The sequence below is a fragment of the Arvicola amphibius genome, chromosome 10 (genome assembly GCF_903992535.2).
Source record: "Arvicola amphibius chromosome 10, mArvAmp1.2, whole genome shotgun sequence".
Lineage (NCBI taxonomy): Eukaryota > Metazoa > Chordata > Mammalia > Rodentia > Cricetidae > Arvicola > Arvicola amphibius.
This window is the reverse complement of record NC_052056.1, coordinates 46172484-46183496: the sequence shown is the minus strand read 5'-3', so window position 1 is coordinate 46183496 and position 11013 is coordinate 46172484.

The following is an 11013-nucleotide window of genomic DNA, read 5'->3' as shown; positions in this document are numbered from 1 at the left end:
CAGTGCCTCTCAAACTCCAGACATGGTTGACCTGTGGAAAACATGGTTTGTGGGAAAACAAAACAAAACTGTCTATTGTTCCCCAGAGTTCACTTTCCTTTTCTAATAATATTACAGAAGAAAATGAAATGAGCCATGACCACCCAGCTAAAGTCTGAATGAATCTCCTGCCAATGTTTTCTGAACCATAGACTATTTGTAATAGGTGTGAATTCCAGGCTGTTCATTGGATGAACTTGGCAATTAGGCAAGAGTAAATGGTATTAGAGTGACCTATCAGATAAACTTGTTTTTGTTTGTGACTGTCCTACCTGGTCCATCAGATATTTCCCTGATCCGTGTTTAACAGGGATGTCATGTCAGACTCTGAGGATGCAGAGAATGACATCCCTACATGTACACAAACACAAGCACATGAGACACTCCTATCCTGAGATGAACACATAAACCATAAGGGCAAGAGCAATAAGACAGGGATATGATATTAAGTAATTTCAAGGTAAGAGAACTGAGAACTTGAGAAAAGTGAATACAAATCACAAATGCTTCCCCTTACTGACACTGTGAGAGAAACTGAGTAACTCGCCAAAGGTAAGCGTAGTAGCGCTCATTCCGACTGAAGATGGTAACAGATGACATGGAACCAGGCTGGAAGGAAATATCACTTCCCAATACCACTTAAGAAAACAATAAAGCTAATTAAAGTTTGAAATAACACAAAACAATAACAAATAATCACTCTTAACTAAATTGACACAGTATTTATGCTCTTCAACGTTCTGGGTATTTGTCCAGAAAAAAGGCACTTAGTCGGCATAACACCTCAATGAAACACGTGACTGTTTTCTTTTGTTAGATGAGGAATTGAAGACTAGAGCTGCTGTTCATAACCAATAACAGCCATGGTCTACTGACAAAGCTGTTTTAGACACCCATTCTTAACCACTGCACAACAGAGATTGTTCAAGAAAGCAAGCAGAAGGTCAATCGCATCATATGAACCTGATTGCAAATACTTTTCAACATTTTTCTTTCAGCAAGTTCAAACTCCAAGTTACAGAAAAGCATCCAGTTAATGGAAGTTAAGTAGGAAAGTACCATGGATGTTTGGTGATAGTTTCAAATCAACTTCAGTAACACAATAGAGGACAATTTTATAGTGCGGTAAAGGAAGTAACAGGAACTTAAAGAGCCCTGTGATGCTACTGAGTCAATTTAAGGAGGCAATCAGCACATAGCTTAATCTGATTGTGCTCAATCCAGGAAATCCTGAAGCATAGGAAAGTATTTCTAGGTATTTGCATAAGTATCTAGATACTTTTTGATACACAAAAGCTATTTGGAATTTGGGGAAAGATGCAGCTCTGCTTCCAGTATTTCATGTGAACATTTCAACAGGAATACTGGAACCATGAAGATGAGACAGAGAGGAACTGCAGAAATAACTCAGCAGATAAGAGCACTTGATGTTCTTCCAGAGGTCCCAAGTTCAGATCCCAGCATCCATCTCAGGAAGCTCATAGCCACTGTAGCTTAAGCTCCCCAGGATCCAATGCCTTTTTCTGGACTCTATAGGCACACACAACATGCATATGCCAATACATCCATCCATACAACATAAATACAATTTAAAACTGAAAACATTGTAAAGTGAGGTGAGGACATGCTACGTTGTCAAGGGATAGTAGACTGACTTGGAGTATGACTGCTCTGACACAATTTAAAAGTGGCTTCACACAGAAACATCATAATGCTCACCTTCAGGAGAAAGAAGACACAGGCAAGGCCAAGCAGGCAACATGATCCTAGCCACTGTGTTCTCAAAGGAACCAAGCTGTAATGTTATCTCCTTACTGGGCCTTCTTATGACTATTTTTATTACAATAATCAATGATCAATCAAAGATTTTCTACCTCCTTTATTCCAGATCAAAAACATACACACAAACACACACACACATGCACACATATGCACGTGCACAAACAGGAGGGCACACCCATGCAGACACATGTATGCACACACATGAGCACACACACACACTTGCACGCACACACAATTTGAAGTCTTCAGTCGCACTGCAACTAAATGAGTGGTTCAGGCCCTCAAAGATGGAGCAATCTCCACCTGCACTCAGAACTTTCTAGCCTCATGAGACACAGGTGTTTATACTCTTTCCATCAGGAGAGAAATTGCATTCTTAAAACTGGGGGAGAGCACCTCTATTGTTTTCTTTTCTTTTTTTGAGGAACACAAAAAGCACAGCTCTTGAGCATTTCACATTGCTATAACTTGGGGAAATATATTCAACCCATAAATAGTTTGAGAACATACTACTTTACTCAGTAGGTGTTGACAGTCATAGGAATTCTTCAAGATATAAAGGCTCTTTATGCCATTAGTATAATTTTAAGGAATGGAACTGCCATAAGTTTTGTTCAGAATAATATATTTTACCAAAGATTATATTTCACTTTCGCCTTTTGGAGGAAGGGGACAGCAGGTTGCTGAGGATAAAGCCTAAGCTCTCACAAAGTTAGGCAAGCACTCTGCCACTTAGCCTCACTTTCAAACTTCACCAGATGCTCCTTTCTCAGCTTATGTTCTTTTAAAATTTATTCTATTTCATTTATTTATTTAGTGTTTGTGTGTGTGCAAGGTGTGTATTGTGCACAGGTGTGTGTGCACAGGTGTGTATATGTGTAAACCCATGTATAGAGGTCAAAGGATAACTTTCAGGATGCAGAAGTTGGTTTTCTCCTTCTATCATGTGCAGCCCAGGATATGAAGTCAAGTTTTCAGGTTTGACAGCAAGCACCTCTACCCATTACCCACTGAGTCATACCCCCAGCATCCAGTCTATATTCGTAATTCAGAGTGACACTGTAATCCACTAATCCATTCATTCCCTAGCAGCTCTGTAATCCACCTTATCAACTGCTGTATAAGACACCTGGACAGCGCTTGTCTAAATCTTTCTGTTTCATTTTCTATATATATTTTCATTCATTACATTTGGGTCTAAAAATTTCATACAAGGTATTTTATTATTTTACCTTTGAAACAAGTATTAGGAAACATTGATCACAGAGCATCAAGTTAACACTTGTCAGAATTAAAAAGTTTCAGTAGCAGTACAGTAACTGCAGCTTATTATTTTAAAATTAATACCTAGATAGATTTAAAATATTAAGTATGTGAGGTCATAGGCAAGTTAGTTCACTTGATTTAAGCATTCTAAAATATTTGCCTGTATCATACTTCATACACATACATATAGTACTTGACAATTTAAAAATGATGAAAAGTTTAAAACCAGAACTACTTAAAGTGCTTATGTTAAACCTTAATTCTCATCTAATTGTATTTTGTGGGAGGTACTGATGATAAAAAACTATTAGCAAACTTACCATTAACATTTATCAAGCTTTAATTTCATGTACTTACCTTAGCTAGTCAGTATAGACATAACAAAGACACATCATTTAGGTATAATTATTATATGTTTTTAAATGAAAGTAGGGCTGAGAATGGAAAAGAAACTTAACTGTTTCTATAATGTAGGTGGCAGAGTCACTAAAGAATCCAATTCTGTAACCAAGTTTATGTGCATGAATACAATGAATGAATTCCACTGGGTGGAAGAATGGAATATGGAGGACAGCCCAATTGTGATGCAGAATTAATTTTTTTCTTTGTTCCATAGAGGTCAGTGCATAATTGATCCCTTAGAATTAAATAGACTCAGTTTAATATTTGACTCCAGCTGTAGCTAGGTAATGGACTATAATAAGTAGGGGCTTAGATGACTGAGGCGATGTTTTACTCTCCCGCAAATAGGTGGTCTGGTGACGTCAGAGATGAATTCTAAACTTCATAATTCTAGAATTCAAAATACAGTCTGCCACAGCCATGCAACTGTCACTCACATTCAGAGGGATGGGGGTTGGAGAGAATGCTCATCAGCTAAGAAGAGTGACTAATGTTCCAGAAAACCCAGGTTCAATTCCCAGCACCCACATGACAGCACGTAAGTGTCTATAAATCCAGTTCCTGGGCAAACTGACACCTTCACACCATTTCACATAAAATAAAGTTAAATAAATCATTAAAAAATTCTCTTAAAAAAGAAACTTGTGTTCTGGTGGGAGGTCATTTCTTATAATATGCTTGAACCCAGAATTAACTGAGGAACAAGAAACCTCTGCTAACCACTCCACAGGCTTTCCCCTTCTCAAGGGCATGTTGCTGTGCAGAAGCAGAGTGTCAAGAGATGGCAAGATAAAGAACTAACTGCAGGTTTTGATAACAAAATGGCTATGTAGGGATGAGCCAGCATCACATATGGAGAATCACTTTCTATGTTCAGTTGGCAACCGCTTACGAATCACCTCGTTCAGCAATGAAGCAACACCACCATCGCTCACTGCTCTACTTCACAGTGTGATGCTTGACCAGTGTTTTCGTAGTTCATCCCACAAAAACAAGGAGGGATTGTATTTAGATTGAACATTATTTGAGAGTAACCATAGCCACAGCTATGAACTCAAGTATCCAACACCTTTCCCACCCAATTAAACGCCACGGCTTCCTGCTGACATCCATGTGGAGAGAACGTGAGATTTATTTCCCATTAGTATGACACGCCAGAGAGATTTCATAAGCAGTGGTGACAAATTCGTACTTAAGCATTTATAACGTCTGCTAAAATATCTTTACTTAGCATCAGGACAGACTTCCAGGAAACTTGGCCAAGCTATGGATTCCATGTTTGCTCTGTAGGAAGGTGAACCCCATATTCTAAGTTCACTTGCACCCTCTAGTATTTTCAGGAAGCAAAGGTAACTACTGAGCTATACGCTGGACATAAACATCCCTGTCCCCTGAGCAAGGTCAACAAGGAAAACCATCACCGACATGAACTTTGAGGAAGAAAACAAGAAATCCTCTTAGGAGGTGCCTTACCAAGGATGCTCCAGAAGCCCACATAGAGGATTAACAGTTTGCTAAACAACCCTGGAATCCCAAACATGGCAGGCGGTGTCTTCATTCTCAGCACCTATCAGGCAGGGGCAGACTCCTCAAGCAGAAGGCTCCTCTTCCTTCCTAGGGATCTCCAGAGCTGGGTGGTATTCTCTGCCCCAGCAGTATCTTAGGGGGAAAATCAGGAGAACTGCTGGAGAGGACAGGATGAAGAGCCTAAGTGATTCCGTGAGAGCAAGTGAACAGAGACTCTGTGCTGTGGTTTTGCTTCTCATCCAATCTGCTCTTCACTTTCAGGCTCTCTGATGTGCAAAGCCGCTTGGTCCCTGCTTCTCCTTCCGCCCTGCTACCATTCTTACAAGACCTTGAGGTTTTTCTCAAAGTGAACAATTAAACTTGAAAGAAATCTAAATTGCTCCAGCCTTTTAGGTTTAGATTTTGAACAAATCAGGTTGAAAATTCATGCTAAAAGTACCTATGGCAAGCATACATGTCCCCTTTTCATAACGTGATTATAATACTTCTGTGTAGTATATCTTAGAAGCCCCTCACCTCCACCCCACCATGACACGGTAAGATGAGAATGCTCACTGATGTGAAAACAGTGAAGACTTCTCTGAGGTAATGGAGAGAAGGAGTGACAGGATGCACTTCACCAACAGAGGAGGACAGGGCCTCATTCTTCAGTCTGTAGATGTCTTCAATGGAACACGATCGCCATTAGCACTGGCTACGTGTTTTTTCAAAATATTAAAGTTCTAAGCAAAATGAGATTGTGAATACCAATTAAAGGAAACTTCCATTTTTGGTATGTGGTTGTTGTCTAGATTAAGCAGTAAAGTAGGAAATGGAAAAGTTCTAAATTAGATAGCTGGGAGGCTGTAGGGTCCCAGCCCACAATTAATCACTAGCTTTTAACAAAAGGAACTTATATAATTCCAAATGAAAAGGCTTGGTTTGTATCAACGGTGCATTTGTGGTCATTGAGAGAAATTGAGAAATCTTTCCCTCAGAGGTTGATAATATTCACTGAATGTCAAACTCCAGTTATTGTAGTCATTGTGTATTCATTGACCCAAACAGATGAGCCACCATGGTGGGAGATACAAGTGTGAATGAACAAACTGCTCCTGGATTTAAGAAACTTAGCCAAGCAGTAGCCATGTACCCCAAGCACACCAGGGAACACAGTCTAGGGAGCTCTTAGAAGCTGCACTGCTGACCAAGGAGGCACCCTGTTTATGGTGCATTTTATACAACACATTCCTTTTCTCTGTCCAGAACAGTGTGGATAATTCCTGTGGCAGTAAAGCAAGACTCATTGTCCCTCTAAAATGACTTTCCTGAAAGCTCTAGAAAAAAAGGAAACAGACTCACTCAGGAGGAATAGAAGACAGGAAATGATCAAATTGAGGGCTGAAATCAACAAAAGAGAAACACAGAAAGTCATAGAAAGAATCAATGAAACAAAGAGATGGTTCTTTGAGAAAATCAACAAGATTGACAAACCCTTATCCAAACAAATCAAAAAGCAAAGAGAAAACATCCAAATTAACAAAATCAGAAATGAAAATGGGGACATAACAACAGACATGGGAGGAAATCCCAAGAATCATTAGGTCCTACTACAAAAACCTGTACTCCACAAAATAGGAAAATGTAAAAGAAATGGACATTTTTTAGATAGATACCATCTACCAAAATTAAATCAAGACCAGTCTAGCAATTTAAATAGACCTATTAAGCCACGAGGAGATAGAAGCTCTCATCAAAAACCTTCCAACAAAACAAAGCCCAGGGCTGGATGGTTTTAGTGCAGAATTCTACCAGAACTTTCAAGAGCTAGTACCTATTCTCCTCAAAGTGTTCCACATAATAGAAACAGAAGGCTCATTGCCAAACTCTTTTTTATGAAGTTACAGGTTGTCCTGATACCAAAACCACACAAAGACTCATCCAAGAAAGAGAATTACAGACCAATCTCACTCATGAACATGGATGCAAAAATTCTCAATAAAATACTGGCAAATCAAATTCAAATACACATAAAAAAATCCATCATCATCAAGTAGGCTTCATCCAAGAGATGCAGGGCTGGTTCAACATACAAAAATCTATCAATGTAATCCATCATATAAATAAAATGAAAGAAAAAACCATATGATCATTTCATTAGATGTGGAAAAAGCATTTGACAAAATTCACTACCTGGGAGGTTTAAAAGAAAAACCTTTAATCATCCATCCTAAAGCTCAAGATATCAGGCAAACCAGAAGTAAATAAAGCCTGTAATTCTCTACTCTTCTGATTGTTCTCCACCCTACTCCTCTTCCTCCTTCTCCTGCTTTTGGTGTGTGTGTGGTGTATGCAAATGTTCATGTCTGGCCTTGTATGTGGTTCCTGGGAACCTGAACTCAGATCCTCATTCTTATTCAGCAAGTATTTTACTGGCTGAGCCATCTTCCCAGTCTAGGGATTACTTTCTTTATATAAAGAAAGTTTATACTTAATAGATAAAACTTGAAAAAAATCTTACAAAACACCTAATGGATTTTAAGTGATGTTTATTTTGATAGTTTATCAGTGTGTTTGGATCTTTATCTCGTCACAGCTGGCAATACTAAAAGCATTATTAGCCAAGACTTTGACTTAGAATCTCACTCTTGTTTTTATTCTAGTAAAGAATTGAAAGAAACCAGATTCAGAAATGCATTGATCAGTGGCAGTCTGTATTGCTTTGTGTTTATAACTTATCCAGTAGCTAGGCTTTTTATCTCAAACCACCATAATCATGTATCATTTAATCTGAAAACTGTAATTTCCATGTCAATGCTCAAGTAAAAGAGTTTGCTGCATTCTTAGAAGTGATTCTTTGTATACTTGGAACAGCTTTTGAAACACAAATTTAAAACACAAACTTCTGGTTTTATGTTGAATGACAAAAAGTAAAAAAAAAATTGGCAAAATGCAAATGATCTTCACAACCCCCTGGGAGCTGCTTGCACAGCAAATTATCCCACTATCTTGCTGACTCAGTTACTTTTATAAATCATAAAGCAACTTTATTTTCTGTAGTATTTCCTCCAGGTGTTCAAAACACAGCAGTCACAAACTTAGATGCAATAGTGTTAGGTAACAATTTCCCGCCTTTTTTTTTTCAAAGAGATGCCTGAGCCTATAAAATTACCCCCCAACCTCCAACCCTATACCAATTATAATCAACCCCTAAATGATGTCCCTAACCCTGAGGACAAACTTTGTAGGGAGAGGGGACATCGTCTTCTAAATTACTTCCAGCTGTCATGGGGGTGATGTTCTTACTATGGGATCCTGTGAAAATAAAATGGTGTTTATGGTTCAAGATTACTGTTTGGTATAATTGCAAATAATCTATGAGTATTTGGTAGGGTTTTTCTGAGGTTCCAATTTGAAGGTCTGGCCAAAATATTGTAAAAAAAAGTGCACCATTTCAGCTAACCAACTTTGAACCACCTTGAGCAACCAAAAACAGGTCTTGTAGTAGTGCTATCAGCATCATGACATCATATCAGCCAGTTGGATTTGCTGTTGTGGGGCCCCAACTTCTACCTGGAAACTTCAAAGATTACTGCAGGAAAATCCAGACTTGCCATGCATTTTCATTTTTATGTGGCTTATTTGTTTTATATTATTTTATTGCCTATTTAAAGACTTTGTTTTACTGTTTAAAAATATTTATTTCTAGCCGGGCGGTGGTGGCACACGCCTTTAATCCCAGCACTCGGGAGGCAGAGGCAGGCGGATCTCTGTGAGTTCGAGACCAGCCTGGTCTACAAGAGCTAGTTCCAGGACAGGCTCCAAAGCTACAGAGAAACCCTGTCTCGAAAAACAAAACAAAACAAAAAAACAAAAAAAACCAAAAAATATTTATTTCTTTTTATAACTGTCTTTACTCTTTTCTCTCTCCCAAGACTACATACATTATTTCAACACCCTGTGTCTCATGTAGAGGTCTTTTATATCTAATTCTCACCTATTGTGTATCTGAAATTGTTTTCTGACATGGAGTGGTTTTTTTCATGGTAAGCTGTGTGGTAGCTGCAGTTCTAGATACAGGCTCCACCTTTCTCAGCCTTTAAATATGGTCTTGGTGTCTGTTGTTACATACTCCTTTATATTTCTGATTTTATTTATTTGAACATTTTTATGCCTTTTAGTCAATTTGGATAAAAGTTTATCAGTCTTAGTGATTTTTTTCAAAGAACCAACATTTCTTTCATTGATACGTTGCATTGGTTCTTTGGTTCTATTTTATTGACTTTGACTTTCAGCTGGATTGTTTCCTACCATCTACTCCACTCTACTTAACTTGCTTCCTTTTGTTATAGAGCTTTCAGTTGTACTGTTAGGTTGCTAGTGTGAGATCTCCCTAGATTTTTTAGGTAGGTACTTAGTGCTATAAACTTTCCTCTTAGGACCACACTCATTGTGAACCATGAGTTTGGTTATGTTGTGTATTCATTTTCATTCAATTTTAAAAAGTCTTAAATTTCTTCCTGTATTTTCGTCTCTATCCGTTTTCCATTCAGTAGAGAGTTGATCAGTTTCCATGAGTTAGTAAGCTTTCTGTTGCTTCTGTTATTGCTGATATCCATCTTTAGTCTGTAGTGATCCAGCAGGATGCAGGGATTTATTGCTGTTTTCCTGTATCTATTGAGATTTGCTTTGTGTCAGAGTATGTGGTCAATTTTAGACAAAGTTCCATGAAGTACTGAGAAGAAGACATATTCTTTGTATTTTGGTGAAATGGTCTATAAATATCTATTAGATCCATTTAGTTTATAATGTCTGTTAGCTCCAGTATTTCTGCTTAGTTTTTTTCTGATGACCTGTCAATTGGTCAGAGAGAGGTATTAAAGTCTCCCATTATAAATATGTGAGAGTCACTATGTGATTTATGTTGTAATAATATTTCTTTGACAAATTGGGGCATTAACGTTAAGAATTAAGATGTTTGTTTAGTTTATTTTTCCCTTTGATGTGTTTATAGTGTTCTTACACACCTCTTTGGATAAGTTTTGATTTAGTTTATAGTGTTATAAATTAAAATGATTATCACAACTTGTTTTGAGGGGAAAAAGCACACAAGAAAGTGGAAGGTGTAACTTCCAGTCTCAGGCCTCCATCTTTGGAATCCTCGCCCCTGTGCCAGCCAAACCTTGCCCCATACCCGGAGGAGTGTCAAGGTGGCCCACCAAGGCTTGGCCCCTCCATGGAGGAGGATCAAGGAAGTCCACCAAAAACTTGATCACTCTCCCAGTCCATTTAAACTAATCCCCAGAAAAGTCCCCTCATAGTCTCTTCTCTTTCTGTCCTCCACCCGCCCCCCGTGGTCACATTCATGGGTTCCCAGTTTCCCTTGGGGCCACCAGAGAGCACAGGAATCCCATTAAACTTGGACCTCCTTTAATTTGGCTTGTTGTGATTTGGCTTGATTGGGATTTTTGCGTTGGTAGAAAGTTCGCATTAGGAAACAAATTCCTAACATCTGGAGGTCCCACCGAGATAGGGCAGCCTTTCTCCATGGCCTATGTCCACATGTCAAAAGCACCCTAGTCTACAATCTGAGCTATCTACATCATCCTAAAACCGGCTCCTGGACTACAGTGCCTGTGTCTTGGTGGGTTCCTTTTTCTTGTCTATGCAATAAGGTTTTGGGGGACCCATTCATGTTTGCTCTTGTCAATTATGGGACTCTTGTTGAAGCTGTGGGCCCGAGCCAAGAGTCCCATGTCAGTGGCTAGGCCAGGCCTAAATGAGGTGGATTTTCTTTGCTTTAGGGAAGCCTATCATTCAATTTCCATGCCCCCATTTAGGCCTAAGAGGTTTTTTTGGCAGATGTGCTGTAATACACTTAAGCCACATAGTCAGACATAGATTTTAAAATGGGCACTTGCAGTTTAAGCCAGATTTGCTGACATCCCTGGACTGACTCTTACAAAACCTTTATAAATTGAGATTGTCCAATACAATCTGTCCCAAATGGTTAATTTC